Consider the following 14,533-nt stretch of genomic DNA (forward strand, 5'->3'; position numbering starts at 1 on the left):
CACTATCAAACAATCATGAGGTTGTTTGCACGGCAACCGACAAGGCAAATCTGCTTGCCAGTCGGTTTTCCTCAAACTCCACACTATACCCGGCACACCATTCCCTCCCCATAAGGGAATCAGTCCAGGTTTGCATTTTGGATGCCCTGTTGTCATAAAACGAATCGATAGAGAATATGAGTTGTACGGTACTTTATCTCGGATCTCGTTTGTTTGACATTGTGTAATATTCATACATAATAGAAGGCTCCGATCATTCTAGGTATTTGTACAAGATTGGCCAACTTGTAAGTGGTTTGCAACAAAAAAAAACAGTTTTCACCAAACGGAAATGGAAGCATGGCTTTAACTAGTGTGAACACTTTATCGTTCCATCCTGTACTGAATTGGCTTGTTAAGACTTCATCCAAAGATAAAAATTAAGATCAATCTAAAATCAAAATAGACCATCTTACCATTACTAACGTTTAAACACCACTAGATAAAAATACAAAGTTTTGTCTTGTTCATTTCACAAGACTAAAAAATAAGGGAGTCGATGATGAAAAATTCCACTACATTGCAACGCAAAAAAGGAAGAGTTTATCGAGATGTGTTCATAGGTCTAAAAACTGACCCATGAATAATCGCTGTAGCAATATCTGCGTTATCTTCATATAAACATTTATCGTCCTTGACAATAGTCTATTAGCCGATTAGCATTAATGTAAATAGAATTGGGCGTTATCATTTTTGATAGAATTAATATATGCATAGACATGTTATATATAGGTTTTCATAAAAGAGAGCCTTAGAGTTTGTTGTTGAGACTTAGAGAGAGAGAGGAATATTGTAAGAGAGATTGTTCGTGTTATGAAAATTCAATTATATACAAAGAGTTCATTACTTAGACGTGTAATGGAAGAAAGCTCTTTGGGTGAGGAGACATTGTATTGAGACTTCTTAGTGTAGATATGGGATGTGTATGTCAAGACATTTTATAACACAGATATATAGACATATAATAACAATTCACTTTACCTTTTCGTAGAATCACAAACACAAAGACGACGTTTATAAAACACATGATGAGTTTATTTCTTCTCACGACCGGCCGTGATTTTCTCATCAAGAATTCAAAGCTTCACATATTAAGTTTCAAAGTGACCGTCTCGCTTCTAAACGTTCGAATTCCAAACTGCAGACTATCGTATGTCGTTCTCAAACTCCCTCTCCGTCTCTCCCCCTGCTTCTGTCTCTTAACTGTAAAGTTTTTCTATCTATATCTAGAACTTCCCATTTTTTCCTTGACGTCATACACATGTTAAAACATTTCTCTTCTTTCACGTGTTCTGGACATGCGTGTCCAACACTTTTCCTTTTTTTACAAAAGGAATTTTAACCTATATTCTCAGTAACCTATATTTCCGAAATGTTAAACACATTTTTATTAAATTATCTTGTAGTTGCATTCTTTCAATTGAATTTTCATAACAAAATTGACAATGCACATGCTTTTCTTGAAACTGTTTTATCTCTATTCTAAACAAATCATTTGTTTTACATTCAATTTTCAAATTCTCACACGTAATCTATTTCTAAACCTAAATTACGAGGTTCGAATTTCGCCTATGCTATTTCATTTTTATTTTAACTAAATCTCTCTATTTTTATACTTACATGAAAAGGGGGCAGCCCTTATCATGTAACAGACACATGCAAACAATTATAGAGTTAAATATGAATATATACATATGTACACACATATACACACATGCATATATGAGGCAATATTTTACTCAATATTGTCAATTTTATAAAACATTTTTTATGCTAAACATTTACCTAATGCAATATGATAAAATACGTTTGACGAAGTAAAGGATGCTTTTTTTAGAGGCGGCGAAATTTACATTAAAATAATTTACTAAAACATGTTTTCATACGATAAATATGTGGTACATTCCAAAAATAATTTTGGTATATATAATTAAAAAACGTCGAAGAAAGACTTTCATGGCTCCTGCATATATCTAATGGGGGGGAGTAAATCACACAAATGAGGTGGCCAGTTAATAAGTTTACTCTGTGAAATTATTAGTTTCTACAAATTTTCTTAGTAAAAATAATCATTTTGTGTTCAACTTTAAAATGCCGACCCTCACGACATATAGTCAAATCAACTTAACGGAAAAATACGGATATAGTCCAAATATTTATTTAATGACAACAGTGTTACATATTATTTCATTGCCTCCAAAGCATCATATATATTTGCATTAATATAATATTGATGGGAAGATTTTGTTTTAATATTGCGCACTGCATGTATTTTATTCTGGCCGTAGCATTTGGTTCATCGCTTTCATATTTCAAAAATTAGATAAGACACACACGCCAGTTTAGTTTAATCAGGCTTGACAAACCTAACGATTTGAACGCTTAATGCAAAATTGTTCCTTTATCTGTTGCGTCCAAACTGATCAAGATAAGAATTATTGTAACGACCGTCCTGCGTATAGCACTTTTTTTTTTACTGTAAACATTGAAACACGCAGGCTAATCAAACTAATTAAGTACAAACATACAGTGTTTACCATTTCATAACGAATACGTCGGCATAATTGTGGCATTGATACAACAAAGATTATATACATGATATTGTACATGATAGATTATACACTTTCTGCTAATTGACAGCCTCGACCAAACACTAAGTCCGCTCGAGATGCATTAATATTAAGTACGTAGTTGTGGTGTTTGTAATCGATACGTATCAGTCGTTGTGACGACAGACAATGAGAAAACAAGATAGATAATACAGAAGGATGAAGAGAGAAAAAGTGAATTCATTTCCTCTTGAGAATGAACAGTAATTGATAAGAATCATAATTGAGAAATGATTGATCGTTTTGAATTTTAGAACGTCTCATCACTAAATAATTTTGTCATCGAAGCGGGTGTTATTCAATATAAAGAGACAAACTGAATTGTCTATCTACTTACAAAGTTGTAATATATGCTGTTTTGCTTGTTCACTGACTCATACATATATATATATAAATATATATATATATACATATATGTATATATATATATATATATATATAAATATATATATATATATATATATATATATATATATATATATATATATATATATATATATATATATATATGCCCCGGAATACGATTTTTAAAGATTACGATACGGAATACGATGTTTCTCTGGACCCTCCTCGCTATATTTGCCCCGACTTACGGTGTTATTTGGAATGTATTTATTTATTATGTACATGTGTACGCTATACTGTACATTATTTTATTTCTAATTTTAATATGTGCTGTATAAAATTAACCTTAGGTCCCACCATAGGCGATTTCACGAACAGAACGGATTAATGTAGTATTCTACATAAATATAGAGTTCAGACTTCTACATAAATATAGTTTTACAGATATATTTTTGAAATTTAGGTGTTATAGTTAGAATTAAAAAATAAATTAGAGGTACCATATTTTAGCTTTACCTTTTTTAACATTCAATACATACCAAATATAAAAAAAAAAATCTCTCGTCAACTCTAGAAAATGTGCGCAAATACATTCGATAATTGCGGTAAATAAACAGATCTCAGTTAAATTACTGTCAAGTCTTTTTTTTTAAATACGGAAAAGAAAAAGTTGTACTTCAATACTTATTCATTTTAATTATGTAACAACGACACAGTAATGCTTTGCAACAAGGTTTTTTCTCGCTAAGAAGTGAGCAATATAGTTTCGGGTAAAGAAAGTTTACTGCGGTATAAAAATATGAACACACGACAGAATATTTTAAGGATAGAACTAGAGGGGTTTAAAAGTGTAACAGTGGATGCTATTAGACACAAACAAGAAAACAACATCGACGGAAAGACAACACGGAAACAAATATATTTAATGAACTGATAGAACAGAAGAGAAAAAACACATAAAACCAACTGCATATATATAAGTAAATGTTGATTTATACACGGCTATGGCAGAGAAAATATACGGATCTCAAGAAAGGTGTCAAAAGGTTGAAGAAAAAATGCCTTTTTACCAAACACCATTCAGGGCGTAATAGATAAGTATACTCAGGACGTGAAGCAGAAAACTATTTTCTTTCAATTTCAGAAACTATGAAGATCTTCATGGCACGTATCTGCAAATTAGCGCGGATCTCATTAAGCAGAATAATTCGTTATTTATAAAACCAGAAACATGTGGCACAATGGCTAGGCCCTTTTTAAGTGAGCTGGGGGCTTCTACATTAATACACCCTATATCTAGCTTCTAACCTTGTGCCTGACTTTGTAATGAAGTTTAAAACGTTTGAAACAGGTGTTTGTGATTTGGAAAATGTTCTGCTATGGCTGAAGCCAAGATTGACATATGTTTATGCTTCAGTGCGCAATGAAACTTCAAACTATGTTGAGAATATAATTTTGGAAAAGCAAATCATTGCGTGAAACGCATGGTTCTCTCTCCCTCTCTCTCTCTCTCTTTCTCTCTTTATTTCTCTATTTCTCTCATTGACTCCCTTTCCCTCTCGTTCAATGAGGAAAGAGATAAGTAAATATAATTTCATTGTTTTAAAACAGTGGACGCTTGGCTTCTTGGGTCGGCGGACGCGATCTAAGCATGCGTCCGATTTCCGCTGGTTTTATAAAAATATGCCTCGTATTTGTTAAATCTGAAATGAATTATATATTTTTTTATAAAAATGCATTTACCGCTAGTTTATATAAGTATTCGATTTCAGGAAACCAGGCGACCCAGGCGAGACAGTTATAGCCGACGACATATCGACCCGTTTTCGTTGATTTCCAGCATGTGTTTATCGTTTAGATATCGTTGGATATCGTTTACTCCGCGGGCAGCTGGTTGAGTTCTTAAGACGTTCCTCAAACATGTAACCCTCTCGGGGAGGTGATAGTATCACAAACATACGTTATTTTAAGCAATTTACTACATTGTTTAAATCTAAAATGTTCTGTTCCATAAACAGTCGAAATGTATGAATATCATAAGGAACGAATAAGAAATATATTCTATTCTCGATAGCGTAGATGAATACATTTTGATTATTTAAAATGTTCGAGATTCCGCCCTAACAACTTAAATTATTTAGCCTTGAAAAAAGGTTTGTAAGATTACAATTGCTTAAGAAGACGTACAATTTTAAATGAACTTGATAATGAACGGAGTTTTAAACTTTATATCTTGAAGATAACTGCTAACAATTCATTGATTTTTGCAAATATTTGAGTAATTTTAATAAAAGGGTAATGCCATATTTTAGAAATACTTGTAAAAGCAGAATTAAATTTGATAAATGATTTAAAATATTTTTTACAAATTGTATTTTGGCTGGTGGAAATTGTTTTAGTACAAAATTGTCGATCAAAAATTGTAACATAAAAAATATGGACGCACAGTGAAGAATGATTTGTTTACGCGGGATTGACAACAGCAACGGTAGCCGAAAAACGCGCATATGCTAATTAAGATGTGTGCTCGAAAAAAAGAAGGGGAAAAGGAGAAGAATTCACCACTTCCCCGAAGAGAAACAAAGTCCACGTCGGCATTGACGTGTAATGCGAATGCGACTAATAGTTGGCTGTGATTGGCGTGTGATCGGAGAGAAATGGGCCATCCGAGCGAGATGGACGAGGGTAGCAGACATTTTAAGTGGTGCTCAAACGGAAGTGTAAAGTATTAAAATACATTTGTCAAAAAAAGCAAAAAAAAAAAAAAATCTGACCCGTATTTTTATTTATTTTTATTCCTAGTATTTGTTTGTCTGTTTCCGGCGTAATGGCCACTTTAAAAAATGATCTTTCTCTAAATTGCGCATCGAATAGACGCGCAGGCATGTAAGAAGGAACAATATAAGAAAATATAATGAAATTGCATTAAGTGTCGAAGACTAAAATATTACATTTTGAAAAGTAAACTACGAAATAAAGTTTGGGTTTTATTCATACGCTGATATTCAAACAAGAATAATGTTGCAAAACACACGTTCGTTCCTGAGGGGTGGGAAGGGTTTAAATGTGAGCTAACTTCTAATAGATCCTTACAGTTAAATACTTTCGAAATAAAACTGTCCAAAATGAAAAATCAGAATTAAATATTTGTCCGTAGGGGGGGATAGTGTGTGCTTATTTAGCGAAATAAGCTCTCATAATGATCGAGCTCCGAACGAAAATTTCTATGACAAATACGACATCCTACCTTAAATCATTAGGCATTAGTGGAGGGCATTTGATAACATGGCCACGTTGTTCTCCAGATATAAACCAAATTGAGTTACCCTGTTCAATTATAAAGATAAGAATTTATGAAGGAGGTGTTCAATTTTCGTCGAAGGATGAACTTTGTAAGATTATTTTTGGAGTTTCCTATAGACTCACATCTTCTCAAATTCACAGATAGACATCATCAGCTGACAGGACGCTATTCAAATTGATTTTGAAGCATGAAAGTTAAGGTGATAAATACATATTTCCTAAAACAAAACAATGTAAAATTCGTTTTTGTTTTTGGTTCATATTCTTACTGGATATGTTCATTATTTGGTTTATATATTTACTGCATATGTTCATTATTTAATATAAATAGAAATATGAGGTTAGAATGTTATTTTATAACCGCGAATATACATTTTTAGACATTTGCAATAAAGTGATACACACTTAAAATTACCAGAAAATATAGCATATATTTTTAAAATTATTTGTTAAAATTCTACCTAAATCAGGAAAATGGCACCTTGTAATGCTCTTCCAGTGTAACAAATTTCACTTCCTGTGTTTCATAACGATTTCAAAGTAATTTTTTTTTAAATTACATTTTCACCCCCAAACAAGGCAAATTGCCACTTTGGTGTAGGGGGCTACTATCAGGGGCAACGACTACTGGGTACTATGTAGGGATTTGGGTAGCAAGATGTTGGTTCACGTTACACTTGAACTTCTGAACGTCAGTACTGTTGGGGAAGCAGGGACCTGGAATGGAATTCCAGAGTCTAGCGGTTCTGGGGAAGAAACTATTAGAGTAAAAAGATATTTTACATCTAGAGATCTCTACAGTGTGGGGTGGGATTTAGCAGCCTGTCGGGTTTTTCGAGGGTGCTCACGTCGTGAGGGCACAAGTGATTGCAGTTCGTCAGAGCATTCACCACTAAAATACTTGTAGAAAAGCCAGAGGGATGCAACATTTCGTCGATGGGACAGAGGCTGAAGCTTAGATGCCAGTTCAGGGCCTATCAGGTTTGCGACTCTCTTTTGAACCTTGTCAAGGAGCGAGAGACTAGTAGCAGATGCACCAGCCCAGATGTGGCAGCAATACTCCATACATGGGCGAATGGTGGCCTTATAGAGGCACACGATATTTTCGGATGTTAGTAGTTTTCTAGCACGGTAGAGAAAGCCCACCTTTCTTGAAGCGGCCATGGCAATGCCTTCAATGCAATTGTTCCAACTCATGTTTCCTGTGAACGTTAGGCCAAGGAGTTTGAATGATGTACTCTCAGATAAAGAGTCGTTGGCCATTGCTATAGGTGATTCGACAGAAACACTCAGCGGTGGATCTTGTTTCCTGGCTAGGGCAACGAACGCCGTTTTCCCCTATTCCCAGCACACCCCACCCCTAAAAGTGCTTGAGTATGAGATATGCCTAAGCAATTAGATTGGGTTGACCTTATTCTAAATGGTTGTGGGTACCGGATTGACAGTTCCTGGCTGCTGTTTCCGACTGGTAGTACAGAAGCCCTACGTCTTTGGTAGCGCTTAGAGCAGCTGCTCCATCAACAGTTGTATAATATCGGGTTGTTTGTAGTGCCATGACGCGCATGGAAAGGGAACCTGCACATCCCCGGTGGGCTTTCCTGAGGCCAAAAGAGTATTGACCTGAAATAAACCTATGCACAAGATATATCAGGCAAATAACCTCAGGCTTTGCATAGCGATTTTTCTGTACGCAGTAAGTTGTTGTTGTTAGTGGTTTCTGTAACAGCAACTCTTGCTTTAATTATTTTTACATTTTTAACTTTCATTCTAAAGTGACTGAAATCCAACTTTGAACAATGAACTATGAAAATATTGCGAAGATTTGGTTGGAGGGGCGCTATCTTATTAAAATACACAAAGAAGTTGGTCGGCACCGTGCTGCCATCGCCCAGAAAAATGCTGTGTATTATCCCATATCGGATTCTATCAGTGAGGTCTGGTCATAATCGATCCTGGGGTGTGTGTTGTAGGAAAATAAATATGCAAATGCCATAGCATTGAGCTTTGATCTTTCCTTTGGAAAATGGTGGGCAACATATCTCATGCTAAATTTGGTCATGATCGGTCTTATGGTGTTGGCGGTAAGAGAATGTAAATATATAGGCTGTAACCTTGACTTTTGACTATAATTTTGCAATAAACATATCATGTTTGGTCATGATCGGCCCAGTAGTCTGGACTGTAGGAGAGTGGTTCATACAAACACACAAATACATGGACGATAACACGCTATACATATATAGATATCTAATAGTATCTAAGAGAATTTCGTCCCTGTGTGTGTAATCGTGTGAGTTCGCTCCTCTGGAGTATATATATATATATATATATATATATATATATATATATATATATATATATATATATATATATATATAATTATATATATATATATGTGTGTGTGTGTGCGTGTGCGTGTGTGTGTGTGTGTCAGTAAGTTAAGAGAATATATATGGAAATAAGGTTCACATATTGGTTTGTCGACCTTATTATTCCTCTCGGGGATAAAACCCGGAGGATTCCGTGCAGTTTAACTGTCAAATATATTTTTTAAAATACTCCCTATTCCAACTAATCTAACGGATATTCTCGAAGTAAATACCTAATACTGGAAATTATTACATAAAATCCTATATAGATACATAATATATGTAAATATATATATATATATATATATATATATATATATATATATATATATATATATATTGTGCATTTGGTAACGCAATTGTTTATAAATACACACGTTGTTGAACGGTTTTGTTTAGCTTCAAGAAAATATTGCTTAATTTCACTTTAAAGTCATAGAACGTAGCTTCGACGTTAGAATTTAATAAGGTAATCTTTACTTTCAAACTGAATTAAAACAAGTGGGTAGTTTTGTATTGTTTATGATGAAAAAATCTGAAACAATCGACTGAGACAGAGGAAGTTTAATGCATAATTAAATTTCCTGTTTTATATCACTTTCCGTTTTATTTTTATGAATTATACGCTCAGTTTCATATCTCAAACGTTTTGACACAAATTACTTTTTATTGGAAACATGCTGTTTTTTTATGGCTGTCATAACCTCGTAATTTAGTTGCGTTTAGAAATTGCCAGAAAGTAATAAACAACGCACACAAATAATGGAAATAAATTTCTTTGGGAAATATTTTTTCTACATCAACAGAATTGAAGAAATGATAGTTTTACATTCTTTGATATGTTTTAAAATAGACATATATAAAAACAATTATATGCAAGCAAACAGTGTATATTTTGAAATCACGTTAAACTTGGACATTTATTCATATTTTATGTACACTGAAACCAGATTTAAAATATCGATTGCGTTTACTGCGCTATTAAGTATAAACTGTTTCTTTAGACAGTGTATATATTATTTCTATTATGCGAGATACTTTACCCGTCTTGGGTATTATTCCCACAACGTATAATATCGCCATATATTGTATATTCATAATTAAAGTCTTATTTTACAACTAATTGCAACAATGAACTTATGTATAAAAAAACAGGTGTAGAGATGAAATACATTGTCTTTTTTGTCACGAATGGTTACACCCGTAGTGTTGTATAAAATAAGTTTACTTTAAACATATCAGTAGTAGAAAGAGATTGGCCTTTGTAATAACATATAATATGTTAGAGCATCTGATGTTCTGACTACACACCGATGAATATAAACTCTAACCTCCTACATATTCATCTCCATATCTGAACTTGTTGACAATTACATTGTTTTCGAAAAATCATCTGAAATTGAAAAAGAGAATCATTCATTTAAAATGTTAGAAGTTGTTCTTCCTGACTCATATCTTCCTGTATTCAGCTTGAAATATCCATAATATTCTAAAAATGGTCGGCAGGAAAATATGGATTCTAACCTCACAAAAGAGCATCGTAAAACTGTTTATTCATACTATTAAATCCTCATCTTTAGGACTAACCTTTGTAATTCGATTATAGGTAATTATGTTTCCATATATTTACTCTTATGATCGGAAATATGATATTATGCAATACTACGAGTTTATCATTAGGGTTTTCAAATAGTATTTGTTACAATTGAATTGTAGGCAGCCATGGTGTAGTCTTAATCAAGCAGGATCCTCGTTATCTAATTTCCTGATGGCAAAAGTCTTTAAATACATTTAATTCATAAATATTTAAATTAAGCTTAGTACACGAATGTAGAACGGAAGGGTATTTAAGTTGTGATAAAAAGAATTTTATATGTGTGTACACTACAAATCATGGGTACTTATCCATTCTAAGTGTCTGAGATGGAAAAAAAAACTATTTTCACATTCATAAAACCAATCTTTTGGGGAAACTATAATTAGTAAACGCCTACCCGCTAGGCATTATTTGGTCATATGGTTGTATTGTGTCGTAAAAATAGCTACATATTACAGTGCGAGGAAAACTACAACCAGCATTTATTTCTGCTGTTTGGTATGGTGCTGGAGAAATTGATCGATGAGAACAAGCTGAGTAATCAAATCTGATATTTCTGGAAAAAATATTTGATTACATATAATATTCTATGAACATCGATCGAAGTCACCTTAGATAAGACAACACGTGCGTGTACAAAGAGGGAACAAAAAACACATCCACATTTGTAGATAATTCATTAAGAAAATAGTTTCAATAAACATGGGAGTACATCATAGCAAGGAAACATTAGACGCTACGACTAATCACAAAATAAATTGAACGATTGCCAAAATACAAAAAAAAAACACATATAAAAATACCATAGACATAAAAACAATGCATACACATATTATTATTAATTATAAAATCATTATTAGTAGAACGCATAATGAAAATATATATATATATATATATATATATATATATATATATATATATACATATATAATTATATATATATATGTATATATATATACATATCTATTTTACACAGTGCTCATCACTTATCAAGGCCGGAAAGCCACTCAGGGATAAGGGTTATTGCAAGTACATTATGTTAGTGTGGAGATTTCATGAAGTGTTTACTTCAGGGGGCGGTTCATAAGGAATTTGTTTACGTTGGACTTGAAGACATCCAAGTTGTAATCCGGTGGGAAGCAGGCAGACGGAACAGAGTTCTACATGCGTGCAGTTCTAAGAAAGAAACTTTGTTCATGGAATCAACGTTTTGATTTAGGCACAGATAAAGAGTGGGGGAATTTTTTCGCAGTGGATTCAGCTAGACGGGTGTTTTTCGTGAAAGTTTGGCGAGGGGGGACCAGAGATGGGAGTTCAAATAAGCCCCTGCCATGGAAAAAAGGATAAAACAAGGATAGGCTCGCCACGTCTCTTCTGTGGGAGAGAGGTTGCGGAGTAGAGAAAAGGGCATCCCCCACTAAGCCACGCAGTCTGTTTTGTACTCTGGCGAGGCAGGATAGGCTGTTTTTAGCAGCTCCTGCCCAAATATGGCAGCAGTATTCAATCCTTGGACGTACTTGGCTTTTATATAGATAGAGAATTGAATCACTAGTGAGATATCTTCTGGAGCGGTAGAAGGATCCCACCATCTTTCCAACGACCTTGGCAACAGACTTGGTGTACGTGTTCCATTTTAAATCAGGAGTAAAGGTCAACCCCAGAAGCTTGTCAAAACACGGGTTCTCGCCCAGACGAGAGCCATCCATCCTAAGTAATGCGAGATGTGGATAAGAGCTTGATGATGTAAGGATAGGAGTTTGGTTTTGGATGCATTAAAAGTAACCAGCCAGGTATTCCCCCACTGAACCACGCGTTCGAGATCAGAGGAGAGAGAATCAGAGATAACTTTGTCATTTACAGTCTTTGATGTGTGGCCATAGATGGTCGTGTCATCAGCATAGATGTCAACGAATGATTTCAGTATGTGTTTAGGGAGGTCACTGATGTAGATCAGAAAGAGAGTTGGGCCCAGGAGTGATCCTGAGGGACTCCAGCATTAATACTGTAGGCCTCTGATATTTGTCCATCGACCATTACTCTTATAAGCCTATGGGAGAGAAATGATTTAATGACTGAGAAAACATTTCCAGTTATACCGTAGCTGGAAATCTTGTGAAGTAGACCCTTATGCCATACCTTGTCGAAGGCTTTTGCTATGTTAAGAGCAATTGCCCTTGAAAGGAAGCATTTGTCAAGAGAATCAGTAATCCTGCGAGATATAACCGTCAGCACATTTGCGGTAGATCTTGCAGAACGGAAACCATATTGTGTGTCACTAAGAAGGTTGTTTCTGATGAGGTGGTTGACTATTTCTCTATTTAATATGGATTCCAGCAACTTACTCATAACACACAGGAGACTTATTGGTCTGTACTGAGAGGGAGATGACTTATCACCTAAATTCTTAAATCCAGGGAAAACTGATGAGATCTTCCAGGGATTCGGAAAGCATTTCTCCTTAAGGCTGCGCTTAAACAGTTTCGTAAGTATGGGAGCAAGTTCTGGTTGAAGCTTTTTTAACTCTATAATTGGGATGCCGTCAGGGCCAGTTGCTTTACTGGAATCAAGGTTCTTGATTAGCTTGGCGAGCTCATGCACAGATATGTGCATGTTACCTAGCGTGTTCTCTGTAATAAGAGGAACTATGGGGAGATGATGACCTTCATCGCATAGGGTAGAATCAGCTGTTAAGTTCTTGGAAAATAGTTTGGCCATGTCTTACACTGACGAGCTGATCTCTGGTCCATTGATAACTCTCGGGATAGAACGAACACTACTGTTCAGGATCCTATTTTTTTTTGCCAAAACTGGTGGGACCCAAGCCGCTGATCAACTACCTTGGATTTAACAGGCTGGGCATATAGCTCTCTCGCATTTTTTATTACTCTTTTACAGTGGTTTCTGGAAGTCCTGAAAGCAGCTTTAGTCTCAGTGCATCTATTACGTTGGTAGCTATGGAAAAAGTGATTTCTGTGCGCGATAGCAGCAGCACATTCTGGAGCGAAGCATGGCTGGTTGTTAGGATTTTGTTGGAATTTGTTAGATGGTAAGAATAAATCTATGCCTACAATTAACCATTCGGTCAGATCTGATACTATAGAGAAAACTTCCTTTTTAAACATGGAGTGCAGAGGTAAATCAGATATGAATGTACGGAAGCTATCCCAGTATGCCATAGAGTATCGGTATACAGTACGGTGGAGGGGTACGTCTGCGGACTTATTACATTTCGTTTTTATCTTAACTGATACGACGTAGTGGTCGGAGGATCCTAGAGGATAATGAACGGAACGTGAACATAGCTCAGGGAAACTTGAAGAAAAAGTTCTAGGAGGCTTGCATATTAATCGAGTGTATCGGGCACACGGGTGGGTTCACGAACAATCTGATTGAGGTCATAAGCAATGGAAAAATCATGACAATACCTCTCCTCATCGTCTGTCTTATTTGAATAGGTCCGCCATTACACGTTATGGACGTTAAATCAGCACAGATGTGGGTGTTAGCCGAGAGATGTGCAGATAGTATGTTGTCTATTTTCTCAGATATGCTCTTAAAGATAGTAACTCCGCTGTTGTGAGGCCGATAGACTGCAAATATAAATGCAGTGGTGTAAGAAAGTGCAATCCTGAATCACATATAGGGTAAATTAGGATGTTCTCTAGAGATATCCCTGCAACACGGGAAGCCATCTTTAATGTAGGCACATATTCCATGCCGATGGCGATCTTGGGGGTCGGAATCAGCTGTTAAGTTAGATTATCCTTTATTATGAAATCATCTAGGGAAGTCGGCTCTATTCCAGTTTCGCTTAGAAAGAATATGTCCGGTTTCGTCTCCTGTAATTAGGTTTCAACCTCTGGAAGGTTGGAACGTAGACCCCTGATGTTGGAGAAGGAGACATGGTAGTAGGTGTCTACGTTGGAAGATGGGGTTCCAGGTTTACTCGAGTTTTTATTCTGGAGGTATTTCATGTTGAGGTTTTGAGATTTGTGGAATAGGTATGCATACCTGGTTACAGCAGTACAGAGAGGGAAAGTAAGAGAGAAAAAGAAAGGAACAATTTTGTTCTTGCCCTCGAAAAGGTAAAGCCGTACAAATTACACACTAGTATGTTATCGAGAGGCCCCACCAGAGACTACTGCATGGTCCAGATTCACTCACCAAATGGCAATACAGCAGTCCCAGTACTTTGCGCCTGCTGATAGGACAGCCTTCTTAGTGGTTAATCCAAGGTTCGGGTCCCTGACTATCAGGCGGATAACGTCAGC

Source organism: Euprymna scolopes, chromosome 4 (assembly GCF_053919585.1).
Source record: "Euprymna scolopes isolate OS-2025 chromosome 4, ASM5391958v1, whole genome shotgun sequence".
In the NCBI taxonomy this organism is placed as follows: Eukaryota; Metazoa; Mollusca; class Cephalopoda; order Sepiida; family Sepiolidae; genus Euprymna; species Euprymna scolopes.